This window comes from Malurus melanocephalus, unplaced genomic scaffold (genome assembly GCF_030028575.1).
Source record: "Malurus melanocephalus ecotype Western Australia unplaced genomic scaffold, MMel_1.1 scaffold_111, whole genome shotgun sequence".
Lineage (NCBI taxonomy): Eukaryota > Metazoa > Chordata > Aves > Passeriformes > Maluridae > Malurus > Malurus melanocephalus.
The window spans coordinates 1,486,370-1,512,578 of NW_026623343.1; the positions used below are offsets into that span (position 1 = coordinate 1,486,370).

Sequence of the window (26,209 nt, forward strand, 5' to 3'; positions counted from 1 at the left end):
AAACCATCAATTAAATGCTGTGAGAATTTGTACAAGTTAACAAGGGGAAGAGGGAGTTATTTGAGGATTTCTAAACTATTTTAAGCAGGAGCATGGAAAGATTGCTGAGTACACATTTTTAAATCTTATTTCAAGCATTTAAAATCTTTGTCCGAAGATCTCACTGCTAGATTTAGCCTGGTCAGACAAAACAAGACAGCAGGGCTGCTGACTTTAATTTGGATTTGGAAAGAGTGGTGTTGCCTAGCCTYGCCTCCCAAGCCAGGAAATGTCTCCTGAGGAGAACCAGTAGGGCTGACACTTCAGCCTCCTCTCCCTCAARGCTACCAAGTTGTGAAGGGTTTACAACGTTTTAGAATGGCTTTTCTGTTTGCCTCTGCCTGACCCGATGGATAATCATTCCCCACAGCACAGGAACTCTACTGGGGGAAGTGTGCCAAGGGGAAAGCACTGGGGCTGGCAGGTTGGCTATTCCCACCAGAGACCAGGGTCACCATGGGGGGCTTCTGTCCTTTGTCTTTAATTCGTGGMGGTCTTTCCTGCAAGTGGAGGAGCACAGCGGCTGGCATGGACAGGGCATACACACAGCTAGAGGCTCTATTTTGGAATTGGCTTACCCCAGGGACTGGCCTGAAGTTGTCTCAGGAGAGGTTTAGATCGGGTAACAGAAAAAAAGATTCTTCACCCAGAGGGTGGTTGGGCACTGGAACAGGCTCYCCAGGGAAGTGGTCACAGCACCAAGCCTGACAGAGCTCCAGAAGCATTTGGACGATGTTCTCAGCACATGGTGGGACTATTGGGATGTTCAGTGCTGGGCAAACAGTTGGACTCGATAATCCTTGCAGGTCCCTTCCAACACAGGATATTCTGTGATTCTGTGGCTTGGGGTGGCTGCTGTGCCCACCACTCTCTCCCGAGGGCACAGCACCTGCGCTGTGCTACACACCGAGKCCCCGTAATACCAATATTATGCCTGATACGAGGAGCGCTGAGGCTGAAACTTCGCCCCGGGCCGGCAGGGAAGAGAAGCGCCGGGAAGAGCTGGGATTGTGCCCGCTCCGCGGCCAACGGGCGGCGGCAGAGGCGCCCCGACACCGCGGCTGGAGAGTCCCCGGCCCTGGAGCCCCCGACCCGTGGCAGCCCCGGGGCGAAACGCGATACGCCCCCTCCCCGCTCCGGGGCGCTTTCCCCGGCCCAGCCCCGAATCGCGAGCGTCCCCCYCTTCCCGAGTCTTTCAGCGTTCGCCAGTTCTTTCTCCGGGCGCTTCCGCTCCCAGCAGGRCAGCATCTCCGGGAGCGCCGGGTCTCCCGGGACGGAGGGGCACCAGGGAAGGGGGAGGAGGTGTCAGGGCGCTCCCGTCGGGCAGRGCCCCCTTTGCCCCGCCCCGCGGTCCCGGAGAGGTCCTCCCGCTGAGGGGAGGGAGCCACCCAGGCTGTCCCTGCCCGTCCTTCCTGCGCTCGGGCGGGGGAGCAGCGGTCCTCCCGGCGGGCAAAGGGGAGCCCGGGGAGCTCCTCCCGCGCGATCCCGGCAGCGGCAGCGGCAGGAAGGGCAGGGCGGGGGCGGGGGCTGTGCCTGTGCCGGGGGGGCGGTTCGCGGAGGAGGGGCCGCAGCCGCCGCCGCCGGGCGCAGCAGGCAGAGGGAAGGCAGGGAGCGGAGCTGCCGCCGCCGTTGCCGCCGCCGAGGGCCGGGGCCTTGGACGCGTCCGGCGAAGAGCGCAGGAGGAGAAGGAAGGGGAAGGGGGGGAGCCAGCCGGCCCCTCTCGGAGGACGCGGCCCGCATCCGCCCGGGGAAGGGCAGAGGGAAGCGGAGGGGGGAGCGAGCGGGCGCCGCCGCTGCCGCCGAGGAGACAAAGAAGCGGAGCCCGCCTGGGTTGGGAGCCTCCCCGCCGCCGCCGCCTGCCCCGCTCCGCTCCCCGCCGGCCGGCCGGAGGTGAGCGCTGCCGCGGGCGGGACGGGGCGGGGGCTGGGGCCCGCCGCAAACTTGTGGCGGCCGCGGGGGGCGACGCGGGGAAGGGGCGCAGGGAGCGGGGGAAGGGCGGGTGTCACTTGGGCGGCCGAGGCTCCGCGGCCGCCCCGCACAGGGGGGGCCGTACCTGCCGGGGGCGGCACGGGGGGCCCGGAGCGGGAGGAGGTGTTTGTGTGCCACGTCCAGTTGCGGGGGGGAGGGGGGGGCTCGGGGTCGGCTCCTCCTCGTCCTCCCGAGTTACTGCTTGTGTGTGTGTGTGTGTGTGTGCGTGACAGCCGCCGCTTTGTGCCGCTCGGCCGTGGGGCAGCGCCGGCCCGGGATACCACCCCCCACACCCCTGCGGGGCTCCGGTGAATGGAGGCGGCGTATCCGGCGGCCGCGGGGCAGCGGCGGGGGAAGGACGGGCAGCGCCTCCCGGCCGGAGCGCGGCGCAGCCCGAAAGTTTCCCGGGCGGGAGCRGGAACCGGGAGCGGGAGCGCCGCCGCCCCGTACGGGCACCGGCGGGGACATGGCCCTCGGCCCGCTCAGTTCTTGTTTCTTTCCGTCACCGACTTTCGACTTTAGTAAAGCTGAGGCCGGGGATTTTTTCAAGGAGCGCGGTTCACTGTGGCCCTGGTCGGTGCCAGTAAAGGACGTAAAGGTAAAATTACACCTCATGTACTGAGTGTTCAGTGAAGCGTATCCTTGCGTGTTTTGGGAAGAAAATTACTGAAGTTTGTAAGTATTCTCGCCCTATTTTTAATTAATAATATGCCCGGGATGACAGCTACCCCATGCTGGTGGGGTAGGCGCTTTGGCCAATCTCAGATCAGGTTGTCAGATCGGGATTCAGGTTTGTAATTCAGGTCTGACCTGCACCTGTCTGATCATGAGTGCTCTCGGCTTTAGTTCATAAGTTAATATCTTCCACTCTTTTTTAATGGTGAATGTGGCCCTTTATGTGTATCAGGGTTATTCCGTGAATTCCATGTAGCATTTCACTCGAAACTGTCATGTTTTTGTAAAACAAAATGAAACCTTTTGTTTTTTTTAAAGTTGAATTGTGACGGAAAGTCGGCAAGAATTTAAAGCGTTCTTCAGCTTGAACAGCATTTCTTCCCATGAAGCATTTTTATTTCTGAGGAATATACTGCTACTGTTCTAGCAGCTCAACGTGGGAGAACTAGACTTCTCGTTCATGAAATTGGTTAGCGGCCTTTGTAAAAACAAATTTTCATGGCCTAACCACGCGTGGTTTGTATCATCAGGAGTTTGGACTGGTAACTTAATATGGAGAAATTTGAAAGGACTCACTGGGTAGGAGATTATGAAGAATTTCTGTTTGAAAGTACTTGTTTTGCCACTGCTTTTTAGGGATCTGAAGCAGTCAGCAGCACATGGATACTGTGTTTTCATTTTTAGGATTATATTTCTGAAGTAATGTTGCTTCTCTGAATTACTGATTTCACAACTCTGGAAATCAAAATCCTCTGTCTTGCCCAAGTCTGTTAGGAAGTTAAGCAGATCGCTTTGTCTTTGTAACTGACTTTCTTCTCGTGACTTTGACCGAAGATGTCACTTTTGGGAACAGTGAATAAATGTAGCAATAGAAGGCACCTGTACCATGAAGATCAAGGCTGTAATTAGCAAATATTTTTATATAGGCCATGAAATAGATAGATTCATTATAATGTTAGCTCTTGTTGCTGTTGTTCTGTCATTGCAACATTGGCTGTTGCATTTGCCTCCTAGCTCTACCAGGTCACATTTCCGATTGCTTTTATGAAAAAAAAAAGTTACACAACATCTCTTTTGCTATATTTTTCCAAAACTAATGTCAGTTAGTCCTTGATAGTCTGGATGATCCTTTTATTACATCCTTGTGAYTGAATGCATGATAAATTCAGAACTTCAGCTTTCGCCTTGCTGCTGCATAGAAAGGGAACCTACCTCCTTCATCTCTTTTCTTCTCTAGTTTCCTGGCTAGCCGTCTGGAAGCTTAAAGAAAGGTGTTTGCTCTCTTCTCTGTCACATCGCATCTTCTGTTAGCTAAAGAAGAAGGACAAGGTCAGCGGTGTCTGTTGCTTTTCCAATCTTTGTTTTTTTGTGCCGTGTGTTGCTGTTGGTATGTTAATCCTTTGCAGCACTCATGGCTTTCCTCAGTAGAAATTATAACAGTAGCGACTCGAAAAGTGATACCCAGACAGTTCTGTTTGCTGGTTGTGGTCTTGAGCAGCAGCAAAACTACCCAGAATATCTGCATTTTTCATGCTCCTTGAGCATAAAAGCTGCTTCCAGACTTATGGAGACAGGTGCTGTATCAATTTACTTGCCGCAGGTTTGAAATCAAAACCAAGGCATCTTTGAATGCAAAGCTTATGTTCTAGAAARATATCTTCTGTTTGCGTTGAGGGACTGCTGGTTTCTAAACTGTGGCCATTCCTCACCCCCCACTCCCACTGTGTTTTGAGGAGGGAGGATTGCTGGTGTGGATTTATTAGAGGTGTTTGAAGGAGTTTTTAGTTAGCTGAAARCTGTGAAACCAGATGCTGCCGTGTTTTGGATAGTTTAGTCAGACCAGGGTGAGGTGCTGGGTGATTGTTGCTGGACACCCTGCCCCCCCAAAGTAGGTCATCTGGCACGTTGAAGAGGTGCAGAGTTGAGGCATTCTCCAGGAGAGCTGCTTTCTGCTTCTAATGAAATAATAAAGGCACTATGTCCTCATATTTACTAGGTATACAGGAATGTTGTAGAACAATAATTTCCAAGGAGTGGAAGTCAAGATTTCTTGCTAGTGAAGTGAACTGAAGTGAACGATGTCAGAAAGAGCTGGAATGGTGTTTGTAATGTGGGAAATAGCATTGTTTCTTCGTCCTGAGGTGGAGAAATGAGGTCTCCACTAATCATTTCACCTGTGCACCAGTTGTCCAGTTTTTTGAGAAAGTTACKGCAGGAGATTCTGTTTGTTTTGCTTTGCAGATTTACGCATGTTGGCCCAGGAATTGTAAAGTTATTTCTGGTTTTGGTAGTTCCAATTTAATTTTTTTTTGCAAATTAATTAGGCCCATTAGTTTTCTCATAATAGTGTAGTCATTGATGTTCTGCCCAATTAAACTGTTGCTCTGTTCAGTGGTGGGTAGAATAATTCTTCCAAATGTTAAGTTTTTGTGTTTTGGTTATTTTTTTCCTTGAAGTAATCTTTTTTTTCCCCATCATAAGGATTCTTAATTGTTTCATAAATGCTAATGACATGAGTAAGTTGAAAGTGCATTGAAATATGAAAAACYGATTTTTATATTCAATTAAGTGTATGTGACACATTAATTTGTTTCTCGCCATTAATGAAGTGACTTTGTATTTTAAACCCAGCATAAATAATAACTGTATGCAATGAGGTGGCCTGACAGTGTACATTTTCAAGCTTTAATAGAGTATTGCAAATTTTAAGAATTCAGATGCAGAGGAATARATCTTGATTAGAGAATAGCAACCTATTGCATTTTAAATTACTGCAGCTCTACACAAAACCCTGGTGTCTACTGTAAAGTTTTAGAAATACTCATGCTAAGAAAAACATTGGAGTGGAAGCTCAGGTGTGCTGGTATAGCCTGTATTTGTTCGCAGTTATAGAAACAAACTCTGTGGCTTAGAGGCTTTTTTGCACTGCAGGTTTGCCATGCTGGTTTTGGTGCTGATCTCATTATCCAGTATTAATATGGTGGCATGTAACTGCTGTTGATTCTTTGGTGGAGCAGACAGTGTGGTGAACATGCTGGCACACTTAGCAGATCCCCAAATTCTCAGAAGTATTGTTTCTCTCTTATAATTGTGACAAAATACAGGTGCAAAATAAAATGCTATACAGGTGTGTTCTTACCTTACCCAATTTTCCTCAACTCGTGTTGGTTACTGTCTGCAGGGTACACACAACCATTGAAACAGATGTGCAAACAGTGARATAGACCACAGATAGAATATAGCTGAAACTGTATTAGACAAAAATGGTAGATGTAGTATGTTTACAAAATCAGGTAGTAACTGTCTTARGCAACCTCCTTTTTAAATTTTTTTAAATGAATGAATTTAAATACAAAGTTTATTTCAAATAAGATGTTTTATCAGGAAAAGAARTCTAGTTAGGTAGCCAGTTGTGTTTCTGCAGATTGTGCCGTTTGGATAGGTGGGGCACTGGTTTCCTCTTCTCTTCAGAGATATCTGTTGCGTGGTGCTTGGTGGTGAGGTGGATGGTATTTGATGTGCCAGGGCTGGGCTGATTAGCTGAGATGGATCAATAACCAAAAATCAACGAGTAGGCCTTCTGTTTATTACCTATTTGATAGAAAGGCAGATTTTAGCCTTCTGAGCYATTTGAAGTTTCTACATTGCAGAAACGATCAGAGTGTTTGTGAAGGCCTTAATAAAGAGAAGTGACACGAGTACAAAAGCAGGTACTGAGTTTTTTATGGAGAAGCTAGAGGCTGTGGGTGCTCTTTCTGATGCAGGGTCACGTCCTCTTACGATGTGAGAAGCTGCTTTTAGCTGAGTGCTGTCTCTTGCCTGTTTTTCCCTACAGGTTACACTGAATTGGCTCTGTGCAAATACAGAGGAGCCATCAGACCCTGTAGGAGAAATGGAAGAGGGTTAACAAAGCAGGTGCTTTTTGCTCGTGCTGGGGTGGCATTATTGGTTCTGCTAGCATTTCATTATTTTTAAGAAAATAGAAACAAGCTCTTGAAAAAAAAGTGTCAGTTTCTCTTTTCATATTTAACTATTGTACTCATTTATATTATTTTTAAAAAGTCATTGAACATTGTTTTGGCACCTTTCCTTCAAAATAAGATTAGATCCTTKCAAGGGTGGGAATGTTTATTTGAAGGAATGATGGTATTCATTAAGCATATAAACTATAAATGAAACATATTAGGATTTTCGAATTAGTTGGCTAAAATAATGCTTTTTGTATACCAATTAAGTATTAGTTAACTATATAGTAAAATAAAAGACTTTATTCCTTCAGTCCTTTCACAGGCTTGGGAGAGAAGAGAAACACCGTGTCCTTTAAAACTTACTCTGTATGGAGACTTGAAGTTGTGTATTACTCTGAATTTTTTAGGGCACTCTGGACTAAGAAAATTTCAAGGAACAGCAATAAATTAAACATCCTGTTTAGCAAAACCTGGCACTCATACCAAAGAAGAGATCCAAGCATCGATCATACTGACCTCTTGGTTTTAATGCAGTGCAACAYCCTTCGCATACCATGGCTGCAAGGTTTTTCCTCGCTGTTCTTCCAGTACCCATGTGTCCATCACACTTATTTTCTCCCACATCTGTTTTGAGTCGGACTTGGCTCCCAGTGCCATCCTGGGCTACTGCTATTTCAGAGTAGCTGACTTCTTAGTTGACATCCTAATGATGTTTCAGATGACGACAAGGAAAGTATTTTTCAACCTTTTAATGCAAAAGGAGAGATACGTGTTCTGTGATATGCTCTCGGGTGGATTTTGATAGCTGTCATGACAACAAATGACACRTTCATTTCCCTGAATGGATGGTGTCCTTCCAGACACACACACAGTGTTATCAAATTTGACAGGTCTTGAATGATGGCATGTCAAGGAYTCTGGATTCCACCACAGGAGACTTGAGCTGCTGCAAATGCACACTGCCACCTGGCTTAGCAAAACTTACTCTGTAGACTTCTTGGGTTTGAGTACAGGTTTTTTTTTTTGGTTTTTTGTGTTTTTTTAAACAAGTATCCTTTGTGTTTTTGTTTGAAATAGATTTCATATTGGTTGAAAATTTAATTGGTAATTTTAGATTGAAAGTTTGTTTGATAAGTAGTAGAAGAGAAAAAAAAGTAGTTGGACTTCATCCAGTCAATTTAAAGATGCATGTGTTTTCGATGCATTCAGTATTTTTGTGAAAATTTCATCAAAATCAGAAGAATAGGTTTTGAGTGTTTGTTAGGTTGGACTTGAGCTCTCTGTTCAGTGATTTTTTTGTTTTGTGCTGGTGGTGTCAGTCAGTGATGGTGCAAACACTCTATGGTAGTTCAGCTGTAGAGTGCAGGGCCAGGAGCTAACACCTGTGTAGATGGGTTGCAAACAAGTGAATTCAGTGGCACAGATGGCTTATTTGGTTTATTTATAGGCTTGGCTGTTGTTTATTTGTAAGGTTACAGTCTCACTAGACCAGGTGTTTCTAGTTTAACCAGACTGAAGAAGTCCTGTAAGTTGGGCAWAACCCCATAAATGCTGGGTTTTGTGTATTTTGTATTGGAATGTTAAGCTGGATTGGTCTGTTAGTCTCTAGTGCTGTGGTAGTGACTTAAMTGATCTGCAAACAGCAGTTTTTCATGTGTGATAGTGTATTATTTATTTATAGGTATGAATTACTTTTGTTAACAACACTCTCTGGCTATACCTGTAATATAAGTGAATTGAAAACTGGTACTGTTTAGGTGCTGGGAATAAGGTACCATCTTTGTATCTTTAGTCCTTCCTATCAGAACTTGAAATTCTGTGGATGTAGCAACTTTGGAAATGTAAGTTAAGTCATAGCATTTTTCCCAGTGAGCACTGAAATTTTGTAAGAGACCCTGCTATTTTTTCAGCTTTGGGGTTTTAATTAAGAATGTTTTTTGTTCCAGTCATAAAAGAAGCTGTTTATGGTATATCTTGCTAAAGTGTGCTTTCCTTTAATCATTGCATGTTGAATGCAAAAATATGTAGGTGGTGTAAAGATGTGTCTTTTTACATCAAAAGAAGAGTGAAGCCATTTAGAGTATAAACATCTGGAGCTTCACCTTTCCTGTCTTTCAGAAAGAAGATGAAAAGAAAAATTGATGATCAATCTCCTTCCTTTACATTTTCAGGTGTGTAGGCAGTCTTTCTGCTAGTACTGCAGGGAYAATATAGAAATAATTATATTGTGGACTATTCATAAATTCACACTGTTTTGAATTCCATTTAATTCAAATAGAGAAAGAAATTAATGCTAATATCCCAAATAATTAATGCTATAATAAAGGATCTGCCTTCCACTTGACACTAAATGACTTATGTTCCGTTATATCAAAAGACTTAAATCATTTTGAGCATTCAATATTAAAATTCTAGTTCATGAATTTTAGAAATTTAATCAGATATCTCAGTAAGGACTGTGTGGATTGTATTGAGTTTAAACATTGGTAATCACAAAGCTTGTGTTTAGCACAAGTATCAAAATATGACACATCATTTTTATGAGCTTTGAGGCTCTTAAGGGATGCATGGGGAATCATAATGAACTGAAATGTTATAGACTTCCTGTGGCAGAAAACTGTTAAAGTCTCAGTAATGTTGTTACTGTGACAATGTGTGTCTTCCTCTGTTAGTCTTGTCTTGTAATACTCTTGGTTATATTCCTTTAGGATCTTTCTGTTTTGCTGACAGGAGATTCTGGATGTTTATTCTATTCACATCTTTCATCTCTCTGGAAGTTGCAATGTTAAAGCTTTGCCTAAGTTTCATTCTTTGTTTTGTATCCCTCCATTGCTGTGGCCCTATGAAAATGCAAGCATGTGCTTAGTACCACTAGTGCTCCTATTGGAGTGAATGTCTCTTATTTACAAAACACGAAGCTGAGCCATAAGTACATCTTTTCCAAGACAAGAGCCACGGTTAGATTGCAAGTCAACTCTTTTTYAGTTACACATTCTTTACTTGTCACGACATGTACATTGAATTATGTGTTGAACTTCTGCTGTAGTGTCACACAGCCAGCTTATTTTTAGAGACAGACTTTACACCTATACATTGTGTATTACATTACTCTATCAGCAGTCCCCTAAAGCCAGTGTGGTTCCTAGTAATTTGGGATTGTTCAATGAGCTGTACTGAGCTGTTACAGAGCAGGTGTGGATCAGGCAGTGCTTGGTGTAATGCCTGCTTAAGTTGATGGAAAAGGAAGTTAGTCCCTCGGGGGAAACAGGGAATTAGTTTAGTGTTTAGTTTAAAAACATGGAAACATAAAATTTAAAACAGAAAATCAAAATGTATGAAAACAGGGAAAAAAAGTGGGAAAACTAAAATGTGATGCAAGAAAAGCTCTTAAATGCATTGAGCATTGAAATTCCTGTTTTGGAGGAATCAAGGTTTGAAGATAAGTATATTAATGCATATCATRGAAATTTGTAACTTTTAGAGTGCTTTGCCCCCCATGTTTTAACTGTATTAAATTGTTTAATGGTGCAGCTAGACCTGATTTCAATGTTCTGTTATAAAAGTCTTTTCAGTGTAACCTTGTGCTTTTTCTGTTCTGTTCTTTAATATTTTTTTTGCCTTCTTTCCGGGTAGATAATTTTTAGTGGTTAAGTAGTTGGTCATTTGGATWCCTTTGAGTTAATATAAGTGATATACTCATATTAAAAGAAGATACCATACATAACTCCAATCTGAATTAATGGCCATTGACTTCCTCTTTTTGCAGCAATGGCATACATACCATTACTGAGTGTACATAGCATTGAAGCAGCTTGGTATTTAGTAGATTATACTGTGCTTGCTAAGCAGGTAGTAAAATTTTAAATGCTTCATTCTTYAAAAATAGCAATCCTGAGTCGGATGTGAGTGAGTCATGAATGCAGGTGAGTCAAGGTGGAGTTGTGCTAGAGAAGTCATTTTTCCAGTGCCACTCCCTTGTCAGCTCTGCCTGCCTGTTGCCCACCTGACTGGTAGCAGCCCTTGGCTCTTGTTTCTWCTCCATATTTCTGCCATGGGCCTTTTTGAATGTGAAGGATGTGCCTAGTTTGCAAGATGTCATACCTGATGTTAAGCAACTGGATTTCAATGGATTTTTAAATTGCTGATACTATTGTTCTAAAATTGTGGTGCCTACWAGATGTATGAAACCTCCCACAAAATCCAACAATCAAAACTCAAAACCCCAGTATTAATACTTGCACCTGATAYCAATATAATTCATAGTTTTGGCAGTTGTGTAGATGCACCTTTAGATTTTCTTAGGGAAGTACCATTTTATTTTATCAATCTGTAAATACCTAATTCAAGGTWAACTTTGATTTAATTGGTGCATACCTTGGCTTTTATGCTGTCTAAACTRATGGTAATCACCTGTGCCTTTGCTTTGTTAATATTTTCCCTCCTYCTTTTCCATTGTGCAGTGTTTGTAGATAATTAGGAATGGGAATAGCCTTGATTGTGAGTGGACATGTTTTTGGATTGTCTGTAATCCATTCGTATGGCAGAAATATTTAAGCAAAGAAAATAAAATATTCAATAAAATTGTTTGGTAAAACTAGAAAAAACTGTATCCTGTCTAATGTGATTACATTCATTTGGGAATGAATAAGATTGACTGGAACATTGCAGTTATGTGATGTGCAGAAGTAGAGTTGATGAGATTTCTGAAGTGAGGATACATTTGAATCTTTGCTTAAAAGATTTCTGTGTAATTGCTTTTAACTTTTTTCTATGAATATATTCTGGAATTGTGTTAGGGTATTGGGATGGGYTCCCACATGTGTCAGTCAATACATAGCTTTCCTTAAATAAAAAGAATCATTTTTACACTGAAAAATGGAATAAATGTTTTGCATTGATTTTCTATAATTTTCAGTGGCATTGATGTGTAACTSTTTTGTGGTGAAATCTGTGTGTCCCTGCAGCTGCTGTGTGCGACTGATCGTCATATGTTGTCTTGCATCACTCAGCCCTTTGCTCTGATACCTCTTTCAAAGCATCCGAATCTGCCTCCTTACCCCGTGTCCCTTCTGCTCCCTTTGCAGTGTGGGGGAGCGCAGGTCACTGCCTCAGAAATCCTCTGCTTAATGCACTCTTTCCAGGCAGCACAGGGGCTGTCAGGTAGCTGAATGGCATCCAGCTGCTGCATTACGAAGCCCTTTGTCTGACAATCTGCTGTTAAAGTTCCCGTGGAGGCTATTACTCTTGTATTCTCCATGCCGGAAGAGTCTTTCCATTAAATTAACAGCTGTGAATAGGATTTGGATGAAGATATTCTTGTTATTGTTTTGTTGGCTCGCTATTCCAAATGTGTAGTTGCACACAGTGGCAGAAATGAGGTTGTCTGTTTGCTTATATGGTTGGAGTAAGTATAGGGTGCTTTACAGGTTGTTCTGCTGAATATCATGTTCTCATTTTCTACCTTCATATGTATATGCTTGCAACTAGGTATTTGGGACTGATTAATTAAATCTGAGTTTAATGTGGTCCAAAGTGGGGTAGGATTTACCAGTTTGAACTGGCTTTGGGCTAAAATGAATTATGTAAAAATAACACCGTGCTTTCCTTTGCTATACATCCTCCTCCTTTTTCTTGTCTACTCTTTTTAGTGTGGGAGAGGTGCAGTAGAGACAACTGTGTGATGAGGTTCAGCACTGGATCCCAGTTTCCTAGGGTTTTGTGGGAATGGCAGAAGCAATATTATTTCAGTTTTTCTGTTTTCCCATAGCTGGATATTCTTTTTTTTTTTTGTAACATTTCTTCAGAACATTGCTCTTCTGAAAAGTCTGTGTTGTTCTATACTGAAATGAAATGTAGCCTGGGGTTTTCAGCTTGTAGATGTGCTGTAATATACTTACTGACAGTTGCTGATTCGGAGGACTTTATATGCAACACCGATCTGAAACTTATAAATTTTTAAGGGCTGGTAAAGGAAAGAAAGTTGGAAAATAAAAACCCAGAGTTTAGGAAGAGCTAGAAAAAGGATTTATGATTCACAGTTAGTAGCCTTAAACATATATGTACATTTTAAAAAAAAATTTGGGCATATTTCCAAGATTGTTTTTTGAAGTAATTGTTTTGTGCATAWCAGTTTTTGCTGCAAAGTGGTCATAATGCAGGTTGCTGAGTCATTGACCCTTGTAACCAACAATTTGTGTATCTTCAGCTTGTTTAGCTTCATACCAAGAAGCGGTAGAAAATKATTTTTATATAAAATCACTTGGTGAATAAACTTGTTCATGAAAGAAAGACTTGAATTTTTCTCTGGTATGTCTAATTTTTTATCATTATGTATGGACTTACAGAATGTGCTCAGCTGGRATTGATCACTGGTGTGTGAAATGACCAAATTATAACAATGGAGGGTTTTCTGAGRTGGGTAATATATTTTCATATGTAGCTTCCAGCAATGACTTTAATACACTGAAGGCCACACTTTCAATGCTTCTGTTATTGAAATGTARTGCTCTGATCGTTTTTCTGCTGAACTTCAATTTAGAACTTCATCTGGAAAACATCCAAGGAAAAAAGCATCAAAGCAAAATGATAATAATTGTCTCGGAATGCAGGAAGATCTTTAAGTATAGAAATGAAATAGGTAGCAAATGCTCGAAAAAGTGCACAGAACACCTTAAAGACTAAATTATTAAGAAAGGAAAAGACTGGCATGTACCTTGATGTTGTAGTAGTTTGCTGACATTGGATACAGGAAGTAAACTTTTGCATTCTTGCTGTTTATAGCTTCATTTCCCATCTTGAAACTTTTAGGTTTCCTTTACCTAAAGGATTGTTACCGTTTTACTGATAGATCCTCAGGAAGTACATTGCTGCTTGCAGAGACCTGAATTAGTCCTCTGCTGCACTTCAAAGCCACCAGGTGAACTCTTCCAAGTATTTAATTAACTGAGTTATGATACTCAAGCCACTTATGAGTGTCTTTAGTTAACTTTTCTGAGGTTTGGATTTGGGACCTTTTAGAGAAAACAACATATGGAAAGAAGAAAATGATGATTAAAGGAAGTGTATGCAACATTGAGAATCAGTTCTGACTCTTTTGGCATTTTAGGTGTACCAGTGGGAGAGCCCTGGTTTTTAGGTATTGTTGTGTATCTGTGATAGTTCTTCTGCCAGTGTAGTWATAGCTGTGGGAGGATGATGGTGTGTGTGAGAATTCAATAGTTGACAGGTTTTTTGTTTTCTGCACCTACAATTAAAAATGCTGTCGAAGTTGAATTTCACGGTGCTTTTATTAAAAGAATTATTATAGAAGAAATGTTACCTGTGTTATCCAGGAACACCTCTTTATATCATGCTGAAGAAATTCAGATTTTCCTTTCTTTACAGTAGGTCTGGACCTGTCAAACACAGATTTTGGTGGTTCTTGAATTGTTCTGGCAGCTACAGCAGATGGTTTCAATGGAATCTGCAAAATATATGGAAARTTCTGTAAAGTGCATATTTTCTAGTGCTTTTGTTTGTTTTTATTCTGCCTTGCAATGAATATTTAAATGTTCAGGAAATTTAACATACTTTATTTGTCTGCTGGGCCCGGTAAAATTTTGCTGTAGCACRTGGAAGCCACTTCTCATCCCACCTCCAAGCTTAGTATACCTGAAAAACCCCGTTACTGGCTGTGGAATGTGTGGGAGATCTGCTYCTCAGCCTAAAACTTAGCAGGCATGGGGATTTTCTTTGCCTCTTCCACTGCAGAGGACTCTTCTGCTTGCTTTATTTTCAACATTGTCTTTTCAGCTCAGCYCACACATTTTTCTTGCTTTTCTAGGAATAGCTTTTCTAGAAGGCAACACCAGTGGCTGGCAGCTCTATGCTTGTTACGCCTGGGGAAAAAGCCCTGGCTTTCTCAAACCCACTACCATAGCTGCCTCTAGCAGCAGTGAGCAGATACATTCATCGTTAGAGATGTGAGTAGCAGGTATGTGCTAGTCTTGTCTCTGCATGGCTGAAACTCTCATCAGCTGGAGCAGCTGAATGGACCTTGTCTTGGATGAACTTGATGGATTAGTGTAGTGGAAGGGTGTCTGTGCTGTGTCAGGTATCCCAGCTGATGCTGCCATGAGTTGTTTCAGGTGCTTGCAAATATCCTCTCCCAGATGYGGTAGAAATGCCCTTGATTTTCTTCTTTATCCATAGAAATGTTGCAGTAGGTCTGGATTGGGCTCTGATTCTAGAATCACTTGTRTTTCCTTGACGTCTTTTTCCAAGTCACCTCTGCATACTGGATAAACAGCATACGTACACTCTCTCCAAAACAAGTATTTCTGTGGAAGGTGCTCATGGAAAATTTGTTCCAGATTGTGGGATCCACCCCTCTGGAGTAAGATAATTTTCTTGATGTCTGTCTGTGTGTAAAAACATAGTATCACCCCCACAGCAGGTCTTGTCAATAGAGTTACTACTTGTTAATTTTCATCCTTGGGATAAAAAGCTGTTAAAAAAACTTAGTTTCAAGATGCAATATAAGTTTTAAAGAGAAGAACTATGTGTGCCAGTGAAAAGGTGAATGATTTTCTGTTTCCTTGTATCTGTGATTGCACGCTGAAAGAAAAAAAAACAAGTAGGAAAGCCGTTCTGGTCATGTAATGTTACTTGATTTCAGCTTGCTAGTCTGAGTTTTCTTTGTCAGAAAAGAAAGATAATTTAATCACAGATTGCAAATAGTGGAATTTAGACATTGCTGGAAAGTAGAAATGATAGTAGAAGGATGAATTAGTTGCTTTCTACCTACAGCACAGGACTCGCTCATTTTGACAACAGCAAGATGTTTAGTTCAGCTCTGCCAATTTTTTTTGAAATCTCACTCTAATTTGTTGAGCTTGGAGACTGTGATTATTTCAGCCAGCAGGAGAGCCTTATTTCTTTTGTCAGGTGTTTTTTTTTAATCTGTTCACTAATTCTTCTGGGTTTTGTTATGGGTTTTTTGTTTTGTGGAGTTTTGTGTATTTTTTTTTGAATGTTACTTCATCATGTGCACCATTAAATATTTTATGCAGGAATGAGAAGTAATTATTTCTTCTTCAGTTGGTTTGCACAGGAATAGCCATAAACCCCTTGATCCTGATTCTCCTCTCTTCTGCAGCTTGTAAATCATTTACTTTGTGCTCCAAGTGCAATGTGTTTGTATAAATCTACTGTTGATGTTGGTGTATCATTTCTGCTTCAGTCTCCCTTAAGGAAAGCGTAAATAACTTTACGGAGTTGCAAAACAGTAAGGAAAAAGCCTCCACAAGCTAAGGCATCAGATTTTTTTTTCTGGGGCAAATGAAGAGGTCCTTTGAAGCCTGATCAAAGCCCAGGTTCTCCAGTTSTGCTGGTAGTATCAAGCTTGTGGCATTTGGGCAGAATTGGTTGGCTTTGGGAGCTTTGGTTTACTCTTTTTTTTTTTGGGGGGGGGGCCACTTTATATCTCTGGAACCCATATTCAACATATTTCTGGAAATGACAAGTGTACTGCCATATGGCATACCAGATTTCAAGCCACTCTCTGAGGTGCGTGTGTGAATTTTAGAGTGCCTGGAAGAAATGAATGAAAACCACATTCTCAATTTTATCTGTTGCTGAGCTCTGTAGGCAGAGGAATGGGAAGGCTTTGAAGTAAATTCTGCTGCAGGGATTGTGTGCTTATTTCTGAGCCACCATCCTAATGCAGCAAGGTGTAGATGTAATTTATGTTTCAAAATATGCACTAATTTCATCAGGGCTGTTGGTTTCTGTGCTGCTGTTATTCTGGGAGATTTGCTACTGGCAAATGTTACCATTTTCAGTTCTTCATTTCCAACCTTTTTTTTRTGCCTAAACTTCTCTTTCAGACTTCAATGCCTGAACTTAATTCTTAAGTATTGTTGAGCTGTTACTTTTATATATGCTGTGCTTCCTTAAAAGGTTCTGTATTGATTGTATTTTGAGCAGATTTCTTAAGGTTTTGTTAGCTAATAAAAGCTGAGAAAGCATTACTGAAGGTATTTGTACCAGGCTTATTTTTAATCCTGGAGACTTTATGTAAACTTTTTAAATGTAGAAAAGATGTTAGAGGAAATTGTGTTAGGTTTTGGTTACAAAAAAAGAGCAGAGAGCAAGTCATTAAGATAGTAGTTRTATAATCAGCTTACACAAATCGTGAATTTTCTTCAGAATCAAAGACAGTTTATTTTGAATGTTTTTTGTGTAGAAAGGGGGGAGAAACTTTGAGATACTGATCACTCAAATTATCTATCTTGCCATAATAGTTGCTTAGCTGGTAGAATTTGTTAAAATTAATTGTGTCTTCCTCTGACWATAAAAGAGTGTTCACAAGGGACATCATGTTACTCTACTAAATCCTTTCCCCTARATTTTTCTTTTAAAAAAAGTGTACCTTGATACAGTAGCTGTTCATGACCACTTCCAATGCACAGCCTTATGCTCTTCGATTTGTGTGAAGCCCCAAGGCTTTTCATAAGATTCTTAGCTTCCCCTGTGTTAGATTATCTCCATGATTCAGTTTAACTTGCTGTGTGCTAGTTAATTGCTGTTTCTGACCTTGAATGAAAGAGTTGTGTGTTCCAGTTGTATCAAAAACGTGATGGCAAAGGGATGGTGTTGCAGTGATGTAAGGCAGCAGTTTTACATGTGTTTATAATTATCAACATTTCTGATATCTTCACACACATGGCAGAAAAAATGTTTTCTTTCTTCCTAGGAAATACTGATTCTTTAGGTCTGTGTTATTAAATAAATCAGTTTGWTGGGGTTGGGTGTTGTGGTGAGCCAAGGAGCAGGAAGCTGTGATTCTTGCCAGTGGCAGCAGSAGGGCCAGGAACTGCACTTGGGATCTGTGTGTGTGCAATCTGCCTCCAGCTCTGGACAGTTCTCCTGGTTAAAAGTCACATTCAGGAGCCTGAACAGAGATAAGAGTGGGGGACGGTTTCTGATGCTGAGAGCACATCCTCTTGTGGATRACAGTGGGCAACTGTTAGAAAATTCAATGAGTTTTCAAGGAGGTAAAAACTATATCCCTTCTTCCTCTCTGAATGTTGTTTTTTTGTTTGTGGGTTTTTTTCTTGGTGTCTGTGATATGTTTTCAAATTATCTTCCTCTTTCTGAGACAATGGAYATTTAAAAATAATTTAAGCATACTTATTTATGCTTATTAAGCATAATTATTTTTAAAATATTTTTTTTCATACAAAATCTAAGTTCATGTTTGTATTCCACTTAAAAAATTCCGGAGTATAGAGGGCCCCATAACAGTAATAAGTAATTTTCCTTTGCTTTTGAAATTCTCTGACACTATATGTAGCACCAAGTATGAATTCAATGTAATGCATATTTGAAATCAAGAATTTGGCATTTCTGAAATGCGATTTCTGAGCTTTTTGGTAAAATAAGGGACTTTTAGAGTTTTTAGCTTTACCTGCTTTACGCACAAAGCAATCTTGAAGCATAAGGTTTTGTGTCAGAATGGCAATGCACTTCTCAAAAAACCATATAGAAACTGTACTTGAAATGATTTAAGAGGAGTGTTAATTGTGAATTTGCTTATTAGTTCTTCCTTCATACATTTGTTTTGAAACTCTTCTTCCAACTTTTCTAGAAATTCAAATATTCATATCTGTAAAGAATCCTAGGTAAAAAACTTTGGAAAAAAATCACAAAATGGAACATGTGTTTAGCCATTTGAAGAATCCCTGTATGCTGAATCATTTTTGAAGAATCCCTSTGTGCTGTACCTTTTCATCATGTGTCTTTGACTTGGATCAGAATTAGCAACAAACTTCTCCCCAGTTCTTCCCTTTCTGAAAGACTGACTTGAATTTGTTAGCATTTTATTTTATCCTTCAGGATTAGAGTTTAAGCTGTCAAATACAAACCCATAGCCAAAATGTCAGCTCTTTYGGTGAAATACTCATTGCAGATGATATGTTTCCTGTATTGTGTATAAATTTTCTTAAATGTATTATCTCTGAAATTTCAGCGTATTAAAAACAATGTCTGCACTGAGAGTATTACCAACCAACCCTTATTTTCTGTTAWATCATTCTGGATGCTGTAGTAATTGTTGGTTGCTTGTCATCAGTTTAAGTAAAACTAAGGTCTGCATATCTCTTCCGTGTGTGTTTTTCMTTCCCTGTCTGTGAAGGGAATTACTAATTGCTTAAAACCTTTCTGCATCTTTTCAGTGTTCCTCTGACGTTTTGGCTATTCTTGTCCTGTTTCTTCTTCTGCTTTTGCACTGCTTGACTGTCTCATGTGAGTTATCTTTAGGAGCCACCTACTAAAATACTATGTCTGCTATCTGTGCTCTTGTTTTGAAAACACCAACAAAGATCAAATTGACAGATCTTTCTGGAATAAAATGCCCATCCAAGCTTTATTGCTTGGTAGATATTACAGGTAATGGCTCTAATGAAGATGTGATAGCATGCTTTAGCAATCAAAATACAACCCTGGTAGATCAGTGCTTTCGTTTACATGTTGGTGCTGTTTGGAGAATCTCTATAGACCTGTAGCGGAGTTCTTGCTGTGCTTAGGCCATCAATTTACACATACTTCTAGTTCTGCAAGTTTTCTTTGAAATCATAGATGTGTGTGGTTGGCTCTTTTTGTTTTGTTTTGGGTTGGATTTTTCTAGTGAAGAATTTTTCTTAACTTTTGGTGGCAATTAGCCTGAGTCAGTTATTCAAGTTCGGGAGTAGGAGGGGAAGGTAAATMGTGTCCTACTGAGAATTACACAAGCCTTGTGATTCTGATTTTTGAGGACTCTGCTATCTCATTCCATTTTTYAGAAAAGCTTTTGTATAGGTATACAAAATTCCATTCAAAGTTTGTGGATGTGTGTGTTTTAGTCTAATGGCTTATTCTTTAATGATGGTGTTTATGTCAGGATTACTTGCTCTTCTGTTCACCAGCTAAGTTGTCTTCAAGCAGCAGGTCCCCACAGTCCTCCTGYCTCTCTTGCTCTAGGGAGAGCATTGATAGGCAAGTGAAGTTTTTTGCCTGTGTGTATGTTAAAAGGCTGGACAGAGAAACAATACCACACTCCTTTGAGGTGATTATTCCTTCAAGCTTTATTCAAACAGGAAGTGTTTTTGCCCCATGATGGTTCTGAGTTTGGTTCTCCAGATCCAAAATGCTCATTTGAGGCTCCCATCAAGTTGTATTCTGCAGAAAAGAGGAGTCATGCTTCTGTGGTGAAGCCACACAGATTTCGGTGAAGCCAGACAGGTGGCAAAGCTAAAGCTGGCTTTTGAAACAGAAAGTTATGCAAAGTGTGTAACATTTACCCTTACAGTTTATAAGTGTGGCACTATCTACTTCAAAATTTTGTTACTGATAAATAATAGGCACAGAAACCCATACTAGAAATTTTGGTTGGTATGTCATCTGGAGGGTTGTGCTTTTTTTTTCCGTCCTCTGTTTCCTTTGCATCTCACAGAGTAATACAGTAGTGTGTCTTGAATAAAAATAATTTGCCCCAAGTGGCTTTGTTTAGGTATTTTTTGTAATGTTGAATATTGATTGACCATTCTTGAGCTCATTAATGCCTGTCATCAGCAGGAAACAWAAGAATTATGGTTGAAGGGAGTTTGCACATGTAAAACAATTACAAGCTGGTAAAATGTAAGGCAAAAATACTTTTTTTTTTCAAAGGAATGAATGAATGGTGTACCCCATTTATGGGGTCAGAAGCAGTACTAGATGATACATCATGCTTTTTATCCTTGGTACTGTTTTGTCATGGTATGTCTATTTCTGATTCTTGGACCATCACCAAAATTTTGAATCCTATTCACACAGGATGTCTGTTCTTGGGCTGTTAATTTGTTTGATTTTTTTTAAATTTTTTTTTTGTTTGCCACCATATGTCAAATGCGCTAAGAATATGAAGCTTGTTGTACTGCTTTCTTAAAGTACATAGTGCTTCTAAAAWGACAGTAGCTATAATCTGAGCATTTGATATGCTCATAGTTTGTACATAGGTTCTAGTTTTGAAAATACCTAATTCTTACTGGGAACTGTTAYTTTACATTTGTCAAGAAAGCACTTTTGGCATCTGTGATATTGCTGATTTAAATCAAAGGTTGCTATAACTAGTTCTTTTAAAAGAAAAATTGTGTATATGCTTTAGCAATTAACAGTGAGKTTTTAAGACTGCTGCTCTTAGGCTTCATGGCAATAGACTTTGTGCTCGGAAATGTATAGGATGTTTGTGCTCTTTTGCAGTTTGAGAGGYGCAACTTACCTAAAGGAAGTGTTCTTGTTGTAGGATCCATGTTTGCCATCACAGCCTGCTGAAAAGAATGGTAAATTACAAAGCAAACAAGTATAATTAAAATCGTGCGAAAAGGAGAGAAAATTGTTCTGTCTTCATTTAAGTTGACCAGAATTTTCAAAATTATTTAAGTACACAATGTAGTGTTTTCTGATCTTTATTAGTTTTAAAAACCTCAGAGATTGTACTCTTAGCTTCATTTTTAGGCAAAGATGTTCAGATCATGAAGCCAGTATCTTCATAWTTCTCTTAGCAAAGCTTCTGCATCTTCAGGTCATTAAAGACATTTTAAAAAGTGTGCAGAAAACACTATGGAAATACACCAGAAAAGCCCACGTGATTGAGTAATATGCATGGAAAAATGCCTCTGCTTTTTATTTCCTTTTCTCACAGAATGGAAAAAAAATGAAACAAACAAACCTCATGTTATTGTATTTTAATCTCCTCTGCACTGAGAAAGCTCTGGCCCAGATATTCCCATTTTAATTGTGAAATTGGAGTACAGACCTTGAAATTACTTAATTACCCTTCCTACACGCCATYGGCATAATCTCTCTCCCAGTCTGGAATTTTTCTGTTTCTCAGCTTGTCWGTAGGCATGTAAAAGACAAAATAAAACTGTAACTAAAATAGTTAAGTGAAATRACTGAAGTATTTAAAAGTGTGTTCTTGAAACTCTGAGCCTTTACTAGAAACAAGGTGTTGGCATGTGTGTTTGAAAGTGGACAGCGTATGTTTTCTTGGCTTTTGTTTTTTAAACAAAAACATTTAAACGTTTAAGTGTTTAAATGGCATCTGGCCTTTTGATTTGTAGCCTGCATGAGAAAGATGATTTAGTCAGGTTAGCTACTGAGAAAGAGCTATTCACAAGACTCTTGTGTATYCTTCAGAGAGAACTTCGACTGTCTTGGCTGCCTACTAAAGTGAGGGATTTTTTATTTATTTTCTTAATGGTTTTCGTTCCCAAAAGAAAGGACAGACCTGGACATGTAGTTTGGTTTTGGGTAGTTGAATGAGCTTGGGAAATACTGTATGAAGAGAGGGRCACATGTTTATTATATATKCATAAATAAGCTGCATTGWAGTGATGATGTATTCAGAGCTTCTGAAAGCTGTCCACATTTACTTTGAAATATTTAACAATGATAGTTTTTTTTAATCCAGATAGGATAAGAGCTTATCTTTAAAAATTCCATCATCTTTTCAGTACCCTTCAGATTGGTGAGCTTTTGTTTTGTTCTCCCCTCCCTGTTTTCCTGATGTAACCCTGGGTCAAATCTTTAAAAAACAACAAACAAACAAAATTAAACAACCCCTAACAAACAAGAAAACAACAAGTGGGACACCATTGGAGTAAATGTTGAATTCACTTKGTGGTTGTTGTTAGGGTTTACAAGGTTTTGAGCGTTGTGACCAGGGCAAACTTGTGTGCCACAATCAGAAGGAGCAGTTGTTTGAGAACTATGGAATAGCAGTTGGCTTCTTCAAGGGATGGTGGGAAGAAGAGGCATTTCCCAAGTCTTTCTGAAATGTCTGGCATAGAATATAGCTCTGAATTTTCTTTCTCTTATAAATGAAATTTTATTAAGCTGTGATTGCCATCTATGTCATACTGTAAAGATGGTTGAGAAATGTGCTGATTCTCGTTTCATTCAGTTTATTGTCATACCGTATGGGATTTAAATGAGACCTAATGGAGTAGTAATTGGATTTGATTGGATTTGTAGTGCCTGTGTGACATGAAGGAGGATTCATAGTACTTTGCTCAGTCTGTTGTAGAGAGCAAAGGCAAAAATTAAATCTCATATAAATGTGGAAACGATTGATTGAATATATCCTTAAACTTAAAAAAAAAGTAGCTAAAGAATTTTGTTCTAGGCTTTGTCTAAATGCCTCTGAGATGTTCTGTGACTGATTCAGTTGGAAGATATTTTCAATTAACTGTATATTTTCATATATGTATTAACTGTGTATTTTCAGTATATTAATTGTATATTGTAAGTATATACAATAAAGTATATTATTAGTTTAGAAGTTTAGCTAAAATTACTGTGTCTGATATTCTCTGTTGCACTTTAACAGCTGAAGACATAATGGGTTACTGCTTTGAATTTGGTCCAAACTGTTAATACCCAAAATTGCTGCCTTGCGAAGAGGTGAATACCTCTGAAAAAGATTTTGAGACCAAGTACCATAAGAAAAAGGTAACTGCTCTTCATAGGCACTGCTTTTGGATTGAGTCTGTCTTGAGTTCTGGAGTGCATTTGTATATTACCTGTTTCTTTGAATTTCTTTTTGAATTAGCTCTATACTCCAGAAYGCACCAGATTTTGGCTAAGAAAACTTGTTGTTTTCAGATTTTTCTGAGTGTTGCTAATGACTGTTCAGGAAAAAACCAATCAAACAGAAACAAAAAATGTCCACCTCTAATTGTGTGAGTTTTGGTGTRTGAAGCACAAGCGTGGAATATGCAGTCCTAAATATAGGCACATTAATAAGGAAWGCTTTACTCTCTCCTGAATTTTAAATTGTGTTGATAGCAGAAGCACTTATATGTAAATATATGTAAAGGAATATATGTAAAGTTAGTTATATCCTTACCATTGAAAGTGTTCTGGACAGACCAGGMTTAGAGACTTTGTCTAAACCAGTCTGCTACTTTTGATCATCATTTACTTATATTTAAAGGTTTATTTATCTATTCATAATAGAGATAAGGGGTTTTAGTAAAATGTATTTACTAAACACCATATATTCCTCCAGTTAGTTGGCATGTGTGAATTTTTATTGTTTCTTAGCAGTCTCTTGAATAGTTTCATTTTAAAAAAAAAGATAAACTTACGTTTTAATATGCCTGCAAAAAAAGAAAGAAGTCCCTTCTATTTTTCCTTTGTTGAATTAAAGTACTGTTTCTCCTTGATCCTTATSTGTTTTAAAACAACAAATAAACAGTCCTGTTGCAGGGTTCTGCAAACTGAATTTGCCACTTAATTAAGCAGTAACAGACACTTCCAAGGAGAAAGGCAAATCAGCAGTTAAAATGTTTTAAGAAAAGCAACAAGAAATCTTACTCTCAAAATACTATTTGTCGATGAATACCATTTGTCAGAATGAGGGAGAATATTTTCTTTTATGTAGACTTCAGATAAATTTATTTTGTGCTTCTGGAAAGTTGGCACGTTATATTACTGATGTTAATATTTTGTTGGGAAAGAGAAGTTTTCGGAAAACCAAAGTAGTTGTGAAGGATGTAGAGGTAAGCAGAAACCTTTGTAATAACTTGAGTCAATATGTCTTTTTTCAAAGAAGTGGACCTGGAAGCTATTATCTTGGGGGGCAAATTTGGACAAGGTAATTGGCTTTGACCTTTTGCCAGATGTCTGACAGGTTTTTTTCCTCTCTCTCTTGTACCCAGATAAATGTCATGCCTTTAGGTTTTTGTTCCCTTGTTCTGGTTTCAAGAGTGGAGCTGCTTATGTAGCTAATCTGCACTTAAAATTATTTCCACTTCTAACCCCAGTAGGACTCTCTTTTGGGGTATTCAGACAGAATTGACATAATTGGATTTCTGCCCAGATACTGTATTTAGATAGCTTTAGAGATGTCATTAATTTGACAGCTGCCATAGGAAATCTTTGTTTTGACTATTGTTACGGGGCCTGCAATGTTTCTATTGCATTTTCATTTGTAGTCTGCCACTGAATTGGCATGATTAAAATGAGTAGAATAAGACACATCAAATATGTACAAGACATGAAAAGGAGAAAGTCAGTGCTAAAAACCTCAGAAGGTAGGCTGTTGCCAAATTTTGTTTGGGTGTGATGAGATTCTGGAATACTTAGTTATCTTTCAAAYACCAATAAGAGCAGAGCCTGTGGCTAGAGCTGCTGTGTGCTGTGATGGAACCAAAGCTGTGTTAACATTTCTCTTGTTGCCAGCCTAAAGCAAGGTTTCTGTGTGGTTCAGGCAAAAAMCTGTTTCATCCACTTTTCTGATGGTTAACTTGGAAGAAAAAACAGGATTTTGGGGAGACTGTGTTCTGGGGAAGTAGTGGTCCTAGCCACTCGGCCATTATTTCCAAAAGGAAACATGGATCTRAGGATCTTTGTCCTGCACATTAAAGGTGGTGACTTTGGGGACTRCTGTTCTGCCTTGTTCAAAGAGGAGGACATTGTACCACCTACCAAGTCATGTAAGTGGCAGAACCACTTCAAGGTTTCATGTGTTTGTCTTCCACTTACCTTTGGCTCTTAGTTGAGAACCTCTAGTTATGGTCGTTTTGTACTTGAACCTTGTGCAGCTTGTTGTTTTTTGTCAGTTGCATCATCAGAGGAGACTCGAAAGAACTTTAAGTCTGAAATGTCAGTTTTTCCCAGCCTTTGATATACAAATAGAGTTTGACAAAAATGTCTTTCTCCTCCCAARGAAGATAATTTTTATCAGTGCATTACTGTGTACTATTCTGGTGTCTGTAAGGGATTTTGTGTTGAGGTCCCTCTCTCTCCTGCTTCAGTTTTCCTATTGCATTCTAATTCAGTGTCAGTTTTGTGTGTTGTGCTGYCCTGTGCTTTTTGGCATTGTAAATGAAATACTGAGTTTCAGTGGACAGTAGATCTCTGCTCCTGCTGATGGTGGTGATTTAGAGAGGTTTCTTCAACTTGCTCCGTCAGCTGAAGTCATTATAGATTTCTTCACCTGAGGGCTGGGATGCCTGGACTTCTTTTTGCTGTCCTGTCCAAGTAAAGTGGCTCATTCATTCTGACAGTACTTCAGATGCAATTTKCCTAAACAGAATAGAGCAGAACTTGCAAAATCTTCAGTGTCAGATACTCTTTTTGGACAGTAATGTCTAGAGCATCTTTATACCTGGTGACTGAGCATCTGGAGGAAGGGTAAAACACAGACACCATCAGCAGGCCGGCTCAGGTGTAGGGGGTGATGTTGGTGATAGCAGCTTTTGCTGGGGTGTGCCCAAACCAGGCCTTGTTCTGTCAGCATAAATTATCTGCTTGCCACCTTGAAGTCCGAGTTATCAAGAAGTTTCTGACCATGGTTTCCTTGAAGACATCAATCACAATCTGATCTGTATTTCCTCTAGTTCTCTGTATCTGCATGGTGGCTTCAAGGATGAACACTGACCTTGACCTGTCCCTCTTAAAATCACCATTGCCATATATTTTAGCACCAAGAAAGTAGTGGCAATATTGTTTTAAATTCAGATAGTGCTGTGTTGAATKTACACATAGGAAAA

The 26,209-nt window shown here is 39.9% G+C and overlaps 1 protein-coding gene across 4 annotated transcripts in view; it reads left to right on the forward strand.

Annotated features, from left to right (window-relative positions):
* Window positions 1–1,605: 1,605 nt before the first annotated feature.
* NCK2 (NCK adaptor protein 2) overlaps window positions 1,606–26,209 on the forward strand; it is an 84,374-nt gene continuing 59,770 nt past the window's right edge. Inside the window, exon 1 of one of the 4 annotated variants that reach the window (XM_057369478.1) lies at window positions 1,606–1,929. The gene's annotated coding sequence lies outside the window, so the exon portion shown is untranslated. Of the gene's footprint in view, window positions 1,930–2,512; window positions 2,606–14,599; window positions 14,623–26,209 lie in introns of those variants that run through there. The other 3 variants (XM_057369475.1, XM_057369477.1, XM_057369476.1) reach the window with 3 other exon arrangements.